The 14,228-nt window shown below is 46.2% G+C and overlaps 1 protein-coding gene across 4 annotated transcripts in view; it reads right to left on the bottom strand.

Annotated features, from left to right (window-relative positions):
* Nucleotides 1-13,328, bottom strand: part of ATP2B1 (ATPase plasma membrane Ca2+ transporting 1) — a 63,315-nt gene extending 49,987 nt beyond the window's left edge. Inside the window, exon 1 of one of the 4 annotated variants that reach the window (XM_032188424.1) lies at nt 13,240-13,328. The gene's annotated coding sequence lies outside the window, so the exon portion shown is untranslated. Of the gene's footprint in view, nt 1-12,879; nt 12,900-13,239 lie in introns of those variants that run through there. The other 3 variants (XM_032188431.1, XM_032188407.1, XM_032188415.1) reach the window with 3 other exon arrangements.
* Nucleotides 13,329-14,228: the final 900 nt, after the last annotated feature.

The raw sequence follows: 14,228 nt of genomic DNA, 5'->3' as shown, positions 1-14,228 counted from the left end.
CATGAACATTATTAAAACACATCTTTGTATAATAAACCAACGGTGACTCAGCATGAGCATGAAACTAAATTCTGATCATAAGTGGAGGATATCCAAGTCATAGGGCTAAATTCCAGGACCTATGCCCACAACTGCATGCCCAAAGGGAAAAACTGGAAGAGCAGGATATTATATGGTAGGGTGAACAGTCACTACTAGAAGATTTGCTCTAACTGTGTGAAAGCCGAAGAAATCGCCTGCTGTCACAGAGCCAAGCAGTACCTTTCAAGTATAACAGTGCCTAAAGGTACCTGCAGACAGCCCCAGGTATACCAAAAGAGATGTCTAACTGGAAGAGCTAGAACGTTTGACTGCAATGAATTCTTAAATCAGGTTTGCACAGTAGTCTCACAGCTCTGAAGCATTTGACAGTCATGAATTACACTACCAAACGCCTGGACAAAAGACTCTGTACTTTCCAGGAAATGTACCTTGCAGGCATGAAAAGCCAGATTATATCCTCAGACTCAGCAACAAGAAGCCAGACTCTCCACATTATAAGGCTAAGGGGTTCTTGTTCAGAGATATCCTGAACTAATAAATGCTAAAAGGCAATCTTGCTTCTTATGCCATTTGTCCAGCTTCAGAGCTTTTAGTGACTAGTATAGTAGGGAAGCTTATTCTCTCAGTCCTCCAGAACTGTCACACCAGCCCCAAATTCCAGAAAGTAAAGACAACCAGAAAGGTCATGTGATAGTCATAACATCAGAAAAACAAGAAAGCAGAATAGATTGGACTGGCATGTGAAGATGTCCATGACTTTCAAGAGCAACTGCTTTCACTGTGTTCATGATATATACGCTAAGACCTTGTTCAAGGTCTTGAACTCCTTGAACTCCCTTCTTTCACCCTGGCTGAGTATCTGGTATTTCATGGGAACAAATAAATAGTCTGAGGATAAACAAACAAACATACAGACCGCTGTACTTCATGGAAGGATATAAGTTGCTCCCCCATGTGAGGCTTCCAGATATTATTTATGTACACATAGTGTACAACAATTGTGAAAAAATAACTATAAAAATAGGGATCAAATATATGTCTAGGCATAGAAATATTTAGTATCTTGGCTTGGATAGCCCCATCCAATCAATGACACACAAAAACAGACCATGCTACAATTACAAAGGTATATACAACACCAGTGTTTACCATTATAGCAGGAGATAGCATCTGAGACACCTGATTAGCTTTCAGTAACTATTTGTTGACCCATTTTTCAGGAAAACCCCTCTTCCATTCATTAAGCTGTTCATAAGTCAGCATTTTGCATACGGTTATTTGAGAGGTACTACTCAGCTATTTGGTCTGAGTTAAGTTATTTTTGCAGAGCCAGCAGAGGGAGTACAGACATCATTTTACTAATCAGCTGTAGAAGAGATACCTTGTGAGAAAGCACTAAAAGAACTGCATACAACATAATGCAGTTAGTTTAAAGCAAGACAAGAACTTCCTCTGGCTTTCACAACCCATATGTCAATGGCCAGCAGAGTTAGTGTTTTGTTTTCAATCTGCAACTAACACTGATGTCTCAAGGACTTGCATCTGACAGTGTCAGGAGCAATTCTAACAATAATGACCAGCACCTTAAGTCTGATACCTTAACATGTCAAAAATATGTACCTACAGTTTCAGCTGGTCAACAGTATAGATTCTGCCATTTCTTATTTATTGAAGGGCTAAACCCTGCTAGTTTCAAATCTTAAAGAGCAGCACACATGGATCTCAGAGAGCAGAAAAACTCAGACTCACTGGCAGAGCAGCCAGAAAGGCAGGGCATCACTAGGGCTGGAATGCAACAAGAGGCTCAGCCTTCCTGCTGGAGCTCCCAAAGGCATGCACCTAGCTGCAAATCTGGTTTTCCACATCCTCTGAAGCAAGAGCTCTGCTGCTCTATTTAGCATTTCCATTGATCAGCCTGCTGTGGAGTTGGCAATTATGACTGAATGGTGTTGACACAGCAGCTGCTGTGGAAATGGCTTGAAAGAGGAACAGGCTTTAAGAAGACAGATTGATAGCTTTTTGCCATCTCAGGAGCTCTAGGCCAATCTTAAGCATTTATCACATTTCATTGGGTGGTTATTTCTAACCTTCACTATTTAAAAGTTAGTATATGAAGAGCTCACATGAATGTGATAAATTGTTTAATCTCAAAAGTTTATTTAAAAACAAATAAACAAGCAAACAAAAAACACAAAAAGCAGCAAAACACTCTCCACCCCCGAAGAAAGTAAATTTCAGTCTTTTTAAACTTCGCATCAAGCTTAAGAAGCTTTGACAGCTTCAATCATTAGACTTTAATCACTACCTTGCCCAAGAAGAAGAATGCCCCTAGAGCAATGGAATTTACCGTTCACTTGTTTCAGGTTTTAAAAATAGAAAAACCATCCTTTAGTAAATTAGATGGCTGCTTCTGTTGCCCACGTCCTACAGAAAAGAAGCATCCACTTCTCAGCTTCATTTTTCCTTTACAGATTTGTTAAATGAGTAAGTCATTGTGGGCCAAATGGGTTCCTCTCTTACAGAACAAGCTTAAGGTTAAATATCGTACAGCTGACTGCAGTTCCTCTCCTGTATGGCTGAGGACCATGCCATAGTTTTGCTTTCAAAATTCAGGGCTCAAGCACCACTTCCTTTTTGCTCTCACTATCCTATTCCTAGGATTGTGGTCAGGATGCACAGCACACTGTAGCAGCACAAAAATTGCTGCCTCTTCTGTCACAAGAAAGGTGATGTCCAAGGATCAAGATGTGTCCCAACCACCCTGATTATCCTTTCATTCCCGAAATTACTCTTGTCTCATGAAAGTGGAGAGTTTTGGCAGATGCAGAACAAGTTTGATTAGGAAGCTGATCAATACAGGAAAAATGTAGGTTTCGGGCAGACTGGATCTATAACCAGGCTCACTACACTGATAAGCTCGTATGAGTGCCAGTTCAAAACAGGAGACAGAGCTATGCAGAACCTGTTTAAGTCAAGCAAATGTGAAACTATACTCTCAGAAAAGCTGTTTTAAAAAAGACATTACTGAATTTATATGTCTATGAAGTCAGACAGCTGGTATAAGCAAGGTTAATGCCACAAATTCACAGAGCAATTTAATTGTTTAACATAATACCACAACTGTATTTCAACTTGCAACTGGCGTCTCATTAAGCTCCAAAGTAATAATATCTTTAGTAATATTTAGTATCTTAAAAAAGAGACACAAATAAGAAAAAGGAAGACTTGAAGGGACTAAAGACTGTCTCACTGACAGCTGAATGTACTTCACCTAAGCTTCTGTATTACTCCTAAAATCCTAGTAGTAGCACATCTTTGTGTTTATAATACCCTTTTGCACGACTCAGACTGGCATTCTAATCAGTAACATACAATGTTATCCATTGGTGAAATAGATGGGGTGCAAAAAAAGCTCTGAAATAATAAAACACTTGTATGTATGTAGTACTTTTCTTCTTGGATAAGTATCTACAGCAAACTCCAAAATGTACATTTTAAAATCACAGTAGCTATATTTAAGTATCTGCAGAAGTTTAGTTACCTGTTTTTAACTTGAAATGCTTAACACCTTATATTTAGTATTCTGCTGAACACTTACTGATTCCAGTATTAATCACTCTCTTAAATTTAGTACTTAATTAGTAAAAGACAGCATGTAGCAGATGAAAATTTTAGTTTTTAGAAAACAACTCCTAAGTTTTGCCCTTCGCCATCCCACTTTCCTTTCACCAAGGGGACAGATGCATTGAAGTCTGTTATTTGAATTACACTTGCTAAAAGTTTGTTCTTTCTTACCACCATGTGTGAGATCCACCTGAACAAACGGTAACAATTCTATCTGAAGTATGAACCCCAGGCTGCTTTTTTTTTTCTCCTTTTAAATAGGAAATGGATAAATTAGAGCTGAATTTAATCTTTCAGCAGAAGCTATCTAGGACACAATCTAAAATAGTCACATGAATCTCATCTTGGAAGTACTTATGTCTGCTCAGCAGCAAAAGAGGCCTGGAGTGACTGGTTTCAGTTGTTGAGGTGGTTATGTAAGGGGCAAGGATTGCGCTACCAATGTTAACGGCAGCCAGCTCGCTGAATTAGCATATTGAGCAGATACATTACCATGTAAAAGCAGGCACATGTGAGAGTAAGGATGTGGTTTCACAGTTAGTTTAGGAATATCTGAACGCAGGCTGCTGCCAGAAGGTATAGCCCTGTGCCCTGGCGTGTGCTGGCTCTAATGCTCACCTGACCACAAGGTCAGGGAACAGACCTAGATGAGAATTAGTGACAAGAAGACAGAAGCAATGCATGTGGCTCCTTCTGAAGGTCAACATGCTGGTGGAGGCTGTCCCCTCCCAGTGCAGCACAAACCTCAACAGGTTAGTCCTCACCAGCACACAAGCGCTCTGCCAACTCCAAACCCACTTGTCTGGAAAGATCAAAGAATGACTGGAAGGGCCATCTAATCCCAACTCCATGCCATGGGCAGGGACACCTCCCACCAGACCAGGTTGCCCAAGGCCCCATCCAGCCTGGCCTTGAACACCTCCAGGGACAGGGCATCCACAGCTTCTCTGGGCAACCTGTGCCAGGGCCTCACTACCCTCTGAGTGAAGAATTTCCTCCTTATATCTAATCTCAATCTACCCTCTTATAGTTTAAAACCATTACCCTTGTCCTATCACAATGCTCACTGTAAACAGTCCCTCCCCAGACTTCCTGTAGGTCTCCTTTAGGTACAAGATAGGACCATGCCCAAGATGCCCGAGACCTTTCCCACAGACCTCCTCCCTAACCAAACAGCCCTTGACCTGAACTGCCACACAGAGCAGCTGCACTCAAGGTGCAGGGCATCATGTGCATCTTAGCTGAGCTTCTCAAGGCAGAGACGTTTTATACCACCAGGACACAGTCTACTCCTTTGGATCTGCATTGTTCCACTGCAGCAAGGCAGCCACTTGACATGGGCAACGCCCAGGACAGCCCCAACTTTGTCTGCCTTCACCCAGAGGGATCTGGATTGCCTAGGAGCCCTGCTAGTTCAGCCCAGTACTGGACACATGTCACCATTTCCAGCTATTCTGAACCACTGCAGGGAAGAAGGTCTTTCAGTAGTGTTATTATTTTGTCAGCTCAATCGTGTTCAGGAGGCACCTTTGGCAACACCTATCAGAAGCTCACAACAGGCCTATTTTATGACCAAATTACACTGTATTTACTTTGGGCAGTTCAAACCATTTTGACTAAGATTAATAATATAGCTTTATTCCCCATATTCATTTGTTTAGCCTTACATTCAGCAATGGAATGAGAATATAAAACTTCAGGTCCATACAAATACAGCAATTCAGTTTTTGGATTGATGAGTCCACCAATTAAAATGCTACTGCACTACCTCAACAGAAAACAAAAATTAATATCCTCCACCTATTGTATTTTTCTATCTGGTGAACTTATTTTCTAAGCTTTGAAGCAGCCAGAATTCACACTGTAGCTTTAGGATGTCAAACTTCACATAGTCAGGACAATGCAGACAACCTTTTCTGAGGAATTGTTGGAAGGTGGTTCTCAAAGCTGCTGTCCAAAGTCAGAAATGCCATTATTGGACAGCGGAAAGAAATCCACACAAACTGCTCACTCATAAGTAGATGACATCCATGCCACCGCTTTATACACTATTTCATACTCAGACAGCTTTATGCACTATTCAATGGCTATGCACTATTTCAAAAGGCTCCTGTACAACAGTGTGTGCTTTGAGAAGCCATCTCCATTTTATGGGTAGATCCATTACAAATGCTTCCACTAACAGAAACCAAATATAAAGAAAAAAAAACAAAACAAAACAACAAAAAAAAAACAATAGACCATGCTTCTCTCAAATTTTAGATAACTGAGTGCTTTACTGAGATAATTGAGAACTTCACTTTAGATGTATAGATTCAGTTCAGAAATGAGCCCCTACATCTGCAGTCACCACAGCCAGATGCACCTGCTATCAAAATACACTGCTGAAACAGGACTTCATGAAGACGTTGAGGCATTTCACTCTGCAAAGCAAGCTCATTGCGGGATGTGAAGAAGCTGTCACAACTACATGGATTTCAGAGCTGAAGTAGGTGAACACAAGCTGAAGTGATCTGAGCTGTTAATAAAGCAGAAGAAAGACAGCTGGAATCAGTGCGTTACCAGTGGTGGAATGCCTTCCCTACCCTCTCCAGCTGTCAGTCTCCAGCTTCCCAAATACATATATATGTATATATTTTAAAGCTGTTTGGCACAGACACTGCTAGTCAGATTAAATTATTTTATGTTTCACACAAACTCACCAGGGTGTGGTTGCTAGATACTGCACTGATTTAAGTATTGATTTGCATTATTATCCATAGGTTTCAAAGTTGTGTACCAGCTTTGTTCCCATGCGAAGGACAAAACTGGCAGACCCAACCAGTGTGAAACAATTTAAGCACAAAGTGACTCAACAGCAATAGCAGTAGCACATATAGGGAAGTGAAAAAAATCCTGCTCAACGGTGCATATTAAGCTTCTGCTTTAGTCTCTACTGCATCTGAACAGCCAGGAGAGATTCGAAAATACCACCCTTTCTCAGATAACATAAAGGGCTAACCATACCTGTCATGGTTTCTACTCATTTCTTGCTTCTATCCCCTCCATCTTATCCAAGCAAAGCCTCAGAAAGCAAGCCCAGGTGCACAGTATGACAAACAGTTCCTCATTTCCTCCTCTACAGCATAAGAAACCACTGAGGCATACAGCAAATGGTTGCAATATTCTTTAATATTTTACCTAGGGCAACGATCTTTATGGATAGATCCAAAGAATCTTTTCTGGAAAGCCATTAGTTCATGGCCGGCACTCCAACTACTTTCCAATCTGCTATCAGAACAGTAACTTCAAGCTCTTTTATGTGAAAAGGTTACTACTTTCTAGCAAGCAGTTTCACCTGAGAGCTACACAAGTAAGAACATTCACACAGCAGCTATTCAGATACTAACACTGCTTCCATCCTGTGAGCTGTGCCTCTCACCTCATGCCATGGGAAGCCTATTTTGTGCACTAGGATTGTCCAGCACAAGTACTGGTGCAGTGAGCCAAAGGGTCAGCGTAGCACAAACGAGAAGAAAAGTATAGAGCAACTCAGAATGCTGTAGAAACCAATGCAGCCACCTGATCACCTCTGCCACCCCACCAAACTTTCTACTCGTGGTGACAGGCTAAAGAGGAGAGAACAGAAATGGTTGTCTCACTGTCCTCACAGTCTCTGATTATGATGATCAACACAGCAGCTGGAGAAGGCCATGATACAAGGATGCTGTAGCTCCAGAATAATAACAAAAAATATAAGTAATCAATCATCTTAATGGAAATGATTAGCAAGTATTTTGTTTAGAACTTGACAGACATTTCTCAGAACACTTACCATGTAAGTGTTCTCTAAACTTCTGAAGAGTCACAGTGGCCATCCTCCTAATGTTTTATTATATTCTACAGGGTTTCCTAAAAAAAAGTTAGCAGTAGCCACAAAACTTCTTAACTGCTAGTTGCTAAGCTCCTTACACCAATTAAGAGCAGAACACTCTGGCTATTCCTTTTGATGGTAGAAAAATTCCATCGTGCACAGCTGATGTCTCTGTTCTTCCACCTTTCTCCAGAAGGAGGTATCAGTTATTTTTAATTTGTTTCAAAGCCAGATACATATTGTGATTGGCTTTGCAGATGAAACTTATTTTATCATGTACTGTTGCTTTTCGTTTTGTTGGTGGTGAGTTTTGGTTGTGGGTATTTTTGTGGGTGTTTTTTGGTTTCATGTGTTGTTTTTATTATTATTGCTATTATTACTTGAGAAATCTTATCGTGCAATACGCAAGAAGTCTTGACTTCATTAAAAATGCAGTTGCTCAGGAAGCCATAGTAGAAACCACAAGCAACACATTCTCATGTTTGCACACACACAGCAGCAATCTTGAAAAAGCCATGCAGACAAGATAGTCAGTTGTCAAATAATATGTCAAAAAGGCTGTGTGACCTTTTTATAAGGCACATCTTTTACTCCAGGGTAAAGGGCATTCAATCTTTTTTCACTGGTACATGTACTTTAAAGATGATCAAGATCACCTCAGACTCAGAACCTTAAAATAAATACCAAAATTTCAGTTTAAATAAAGACACAAGAGTCAGAAAGAGAACACGCAACTATGAATCCTAGGTTAAATCCCAGGAAGTTGCATGGCTACTTAAATTAACTGTAGCGTGCGTGTATTTATTTTTATGTACAGTGCCTATCACCATATTGATAAACACTGTGATGGCAGGGCTAAGAACAGGAGTTGGCACGTTAGTACCTCTGTTACAACCAATAAGAGTGGTTGAATCACCCTGTCTGCCTTGAGAAGGGGGTTGACACTACCAACTAATTCAGAACATGGTGCATCTCAGGCCTCTTCTTCACAGTCCAGACACTGTACACCAAGTGGTCAGAACCTAATAGTGTTGTATTCCCTACTGCCACCTTATCTTTCTGTGAATATAAGGGCACAAGTAAGGGTAGCAGATTACAAGCGATAGGCTCCGCAGAAGTGCGTTTTGAGAACATGATGTTTCCTGTGCTTACTGGGAATGAAGGCAGCATCCAGCTTGTAAGCAATATTGAAAGACTGAGACACGTAGACCACTGAAGTTAACAGTAAGTGAAAGGTCATGCAAGAACTTACTTGGGTTTCTTTTCCACAGCAGAACCAAAAAAGAAAAAAAGAAAAAGCCATCAATAAACCAACATTACCCCCTTGTGCTGAGAAGACACCAATCATTCTTTTAATGACAAAACGACCCAGACTTTGTGACCAGCAGCAAAACTCATCAACCCTGTCATCCTCAAAATTTATCTACACGCTCCTTAACTGCACACTGCAGTTGGCAACAGCTCTAACAGAAGGATGTATCTTCTTCCCTCAATCCATTCTCCCCCATGCATCCCCAAGACAGGGCAGATGTTATTTGTCTTGTAACATGTGCTTACATCTTATCTATTATTGGAGAAAAAGAATTTGGATTTATTTTTAGAGCCATTTCTGGCTTTTTTTTTTTTTTTCCTAAAAACACCTCCTACATTTTCTTTACATTTCTTCTCCCACCAGACCTTCGAAATACCAACTGAGAAAGCCTCATGCCTACTTTGCAATTCACCAAAATTAAACTAATAACACCTCCCGCTGTCATCTGTCATTTAGAATAAGATTTATAAGTGGCAGCAGAAATCACTTTCATAATGTTTACTGGAATATGAATAGCTTGAACAGGCAGATCCCTCAAATTTACTGTTCACATGAAACGAAACCTGTCATGAAAACTAGAAACTCATTTTTATAAACTGCATTTGAAAGCTTGATAGTTTAGAAGTAAAATAGGAACTGGACAATTCCATGTATTTGTGTTCAGTCTGGAAAGGTGCAACAGTGGGTCCGTCTAATTTTCTGCCGGTTGATTTCATTGTACATGGTAACTCCCAGAAATTCCTCTTATCTAGTATCCTTCTACTCTAATTATCGCTATTGCTTCCATCTTCTGGATGCGCGTGCCCCCTTTCAGATATGCCGGGCACATTCCTGCTCTTTACAGGTGGATATGAATGTTTGGTGGGGGTTTCATCAACTCAGATTCTTACTTTTTATTTCTCTGCCATGCGATCAGTGAACATGATCTTATCCACTACTTGAACCCAAAGTTAGGGAAAAAGCAACATTAGTAACAAAATTAGTTATTTAATCGTACAGAAATCCAAACCTGAAGACCAGCCATTTTCAGTTAGATTAGCAACTAATCATTAGCACACGTGAGAAATACTCTTCCTCTACATAAATCATCATGGGTTCACTTTTTTTTTTTTAAACAGGCGACAGTATTACTTTTGAAGAACAAGGAGTACAGCAGACAATCTGTTAACTTCTTAATGAGAAACAAAAATGGTACCTTCAAGAAAAACATCAACAGGATGAATACAAAAAATAAACCTACTTGATACTGTTGCCTGGACTACAGCAAGCTAGGAAGAAGAGCTTATCTTAGCTTTTTAGACAATACTACAATACCTAGATTTTATCTAATTTTTAATTAAAATACTCGAAAAAAAAAAAAAAAAAAAAATCACTATCTCTTGAACAGAAGCTTTTAACAAGCTTGGGTTTCTTCCTTATTATTCATTTTAGAAAAAATTAGGAATACTTAAGAGCATAAATTTAAGAACATGACTACAATTTTATTGATCCTTTTGGAGGAAAGTAAGCATGTGTTTCTGTACCAAAATAATCTGCTATAGATTGAAGTAGTTTTCCTTATTTCTCAAAAATAAAATTTACATTGGCATGCCCTGGGCTAATCACGGCTGCTCATTAATCTGCATTAGATAAAATTTTGCTAACTGAGAGCTGACTTTGAGCAAAATACGCATACTTGCTGCACTGGCATTATTTTCCCTTTAAAAACAGAAGAGAATGTATATTAAAATAAACAGTTCAAACACTGAAAGACATCACTGAGGTCACATTTCAGTGGTAAAGAATGCTCAGTGCCATTAATATTTAGTCTACCTTAACGGAAGAAATTTGAGTTAGAAGATACTTTAGGTTATCTTGTCCACCCTTATGTCAAGGGAGACTTGCTTGCTACAGCATGTTATTGATTGCTCTGCCAAGTCCATTTTGAACTCATCAGTTAATATTGAGTTCCCAGCTCTAAAATCTTAAATGGTGGCAAAGTCAAGTCTTCCAAAGCATCATTTTTTTGATATTGCTTCAGTGGATACATTTCTTTTCCTCCTTACTATCTTCATTTTATGACTGTTTCCATTTTATCATATTCTTCTCTGAACAATCTCAAGCAGTTAAAAAAAAGAAAAAACTAATTACTAGACCTTTATGACTACGAGCTGCAAGATATTTACAAGCCTGTCTGTGCTTCCTGTTAAGCTTCCACAACACGATTTAAAGGGTCACAAGTCCAACAGCTGACACAGGTTCTGTATTGCGGTCCATGAAAGAGTCACTTTCTAAATGAGATTCCAGCATTAGGCAGCAGAGCATTTTAATTGGTAGAATCAGTCCTAGATTATTAGTTTGAGTTCATACAGTGCAAGTGGGGATCCTTTGCTTATGCCATTATCTGTATGCAACTCGAGTCTGTAAGGAACCAAGACCTGTAGTTGAACCCATGCTGAAGTGACACTCATCTGGTCTACGCCTGAAATTCCCAAACACAACGCCTGCTTAATATGCAATACTGAGTCACTGCGTGTATGCGGAGCATGGCCACGCTGACAGAAAAATTACTTTTGCCTTGTATCATTTTAATTTCCACTATCACAAGCAGCATTCTCTTCTGAACGACCTGAACAAGTAACGTTGCAATTCAGCACCAAGATAGCAATACTGACCAAAAAAACCTACAAACACCTGTGTGTAACACAGGACCCTTGTTTTCTCCAAATAACCCAACCTGGGTGGGTTACCATGATGAACAGAGAGAACTGCAATACACCAAACAACCTAACAATGCTCTTCCAGACCAGAAATTTTACATTTAAGTGTACAAGCTTTTTTTTTTTTTTTCCCCTGACTGAATTCAGTGACCACTTTTTCCACTGACACGAAGAGAGTTTCCATTCATTATGCCATAAGTATTAAAGCTCTAGTACGTTGGAAGCCATTCCTGCCAACAAAGTCAATAGTTTAAAGATACACAAGTTTACTTCTGCTGGAATTCACTATTTGTGGTGTTTGGAACAAATCCTCAGAAAGCTCAAACAAACAGGGAAAAATAAAAACCCATCAGCTATGGCCAGCGCTACCACCTTCTCATACATTATATGACGAACCAGAGGTTGGCGAGTTACCTAGGCGAGCCCTTTTTAACCACCTAAAAATCCCATTCCGACGCCAGCCCATTGGGATCCAGGAGCATTTAGGGGATGCAGCAGCTTTTGGGCGCGCTGCGCCGCACTGCTCCCGCAGCAGGTAAGTGCGGACCGCAGATTGCTGGCGATGCCCGGCACGTCTCCCGGCTCGGGACCCGGAGCGGGGACGGGCTGGGGGCCGTGCCCTGGATGCCCACCCGGCCCCTCGCCCCCGACCGGGCGCTGCCGCTGCCAACGCGTCCCCACGGCCGCGGCGCGGGGGGGTCGCCGCCGGCTGCACCCCGAGGAGCGGAGCTGGCGGCCGGCACGCACAGACCATCACCGGTGGGGTCCCCGTGCCGGGGGAGCCGAAACGACACCGAAATGCCCTCGGCGCTGTGCATCTACGCCCCTGCGGCACATTTCAGGAAGCGAAGCGGAGCCGGCGCGTTCAGACGCGCGTTCAGACTCCAGATCCACAGCGCCCCGGCGGCTCCGCCAGCCGCATCCCGGCCCCGGGCGGCGGATGCCGGGCCCGCGGTGCCCGGCGGTGGGTGGGGGGGGTGGGGGTGAAGGGGGGAGGGTGATGCCGGTGCGGCTGCATCGGGGCCGCGCAGCACACGGCGACCGGGGGGCGGCCCCGGGGGGCAGCGCTGCCGCCGCGCCGCAGCCCCGCATCCGCTGCCCTCAAGGTCACGGCGCGCCCCGGCTGGAGGTGCGCGCTCCGGTTACCGGCTGCGGCGGGAGGCTCGCGGGGAAGGAGGCTCGGAGGCGGCCCGCAGCCCCCCGCGGCGGAGCGGCCCCGCCGAGCGCCTGCACCTGCCGCCAACGCCGCCGCCGCCGCCGCCGCCGCGCCTGTGCGGAGCGGAGCGGAGCGGGGCGGGAGGGAAGGAGCGGGGCGGAGGCGCGGCGCCCCCCGCCGCCACCGCGCTTACCTCGGCGCCGCGGGGCCGCCCCCGCCGGCCGGGACGAGGCGAGGCGCCCGTGAACCTGCTGCTGCTGCTGCTGCTGCTGCTGCTGCTGCCGGCGGTGGTGGTGCCGCCGCCGCCGCTGCTGCCGGTGCCGCCGCCGCCGCCCGCCGAGCGCACAAGGTCCCCGCGCTCCCCGCCCTGCCCGCGGCCGCCCCCGCCCTGCGGCCGCGGGGGGAGGGGAAGGGGGCGGGGGGAGCGCGGAGCGGGGAACCGAGCCGCGGCGGGGAGGGGGCGCCGGGGGAGGCGGGGGCGGAGGAAGGGGAAGGGGAAGGAAGGGGAGGGGGGGGGCGCGCACCGCCCGCCCCGCCCCCGTCGCCTGCTCACCGGCAGGAGCCGCGGGTCGCCTCCCGCTCTCCTCTCTCTCCTCGCTCTCTCTGTCCCCGGCCGCCCGCCTCCTGCCGCACGCCCCGGGCAGCGCCGCGGAGAGCCCCAGCCCCGCGCGGCGACCGTTACGGGAGCCGGGCGCCGCCGGTCGGGGCGGGGCGGGGCGGGGCGGGGAGGGGCGGGGCGATGCGGTGCGGCGCGGTGCGACCGCCCCCCGGCCGCCTCCCTCCCCCCTCCCTCCCTCCCCCCCCACCTCCCGCGCTCACCCGCCGCTGCCACCGCCCCCGCCCCGCCCCGCGCCCGCCGGTGCCCGCCGCCGGTCACGTGACGCACGGGGAGGGGAGGGGGGGGCTCCGCGGCGCGGCGGCCCCTCAACGGGGGGGGGGGGAGGAGAGGGGGCGGGACGAGGCGCGGAGGCCACGCCCCCGCGGCGCCGCTACTGGCTGGCGGTGGGGTGACGCGCTTGTTTCCATGACGTCGCGGGGCGGGGCCGCGGCGTTTGATGGAGGCCGGCGGGCTCGGCGGGACGGTGACTTTGCCACCGGCGGCTCCCGAGGGGCGGGGCGCGGCGCGGCGGGGCCGGGCGGCCGCGCGCCTCTGCGTGTGCGCGCCCGGCCGCGTGTGCGCGCCTCGCCTGCCGGCCGCGCGTGGCGGGCCCGGGGGCGGCCCCGGCCTGCGAGAGCCGTTGTGGAGCGGAGGTGGGGGGGGGGGGTGACCGCGTGAGGCGCCCTAACGGCCCGCAGCCGGGGGGGCCGGGGCAGGACGGGGGGAAACGGGGAATGAAACCACAGCCTGGCTGCTTCAGCGCGGCACCCGCACCGCACGGCCACCGCCACGCGTCAGGCAGCTGTAGTGCCGTCCCCTCTGACACAGCACCGCCGCTGGGCGCCTCGCCGGGCCGTGAGCACCCCCGGCTCCCCACACGTCGTGCTGCTCCCCACACGCCCGCCTCGCCCAGCGCTGCCGCTGCAGCCCCCCCGGGTGCCGCA

The sequence above is a fragment of the Aythya fuligula genome, chromosome 1 (assembly GCF_009819795.1).
Source record: "Aythya fuligula isolate bAytFul2 chromosome 1, bAytFul2.pri, whole genome shotgun sequence".
NCBI classification, from domain to species: Eukaryota; Metazoa; Chordata; class Aves; order Anseriformes; family Anatidae; genus Aythya; species Aythya fuligula.
This window is presented reverse-complemented; position numbering and strand designations above follow the sequence as displayed.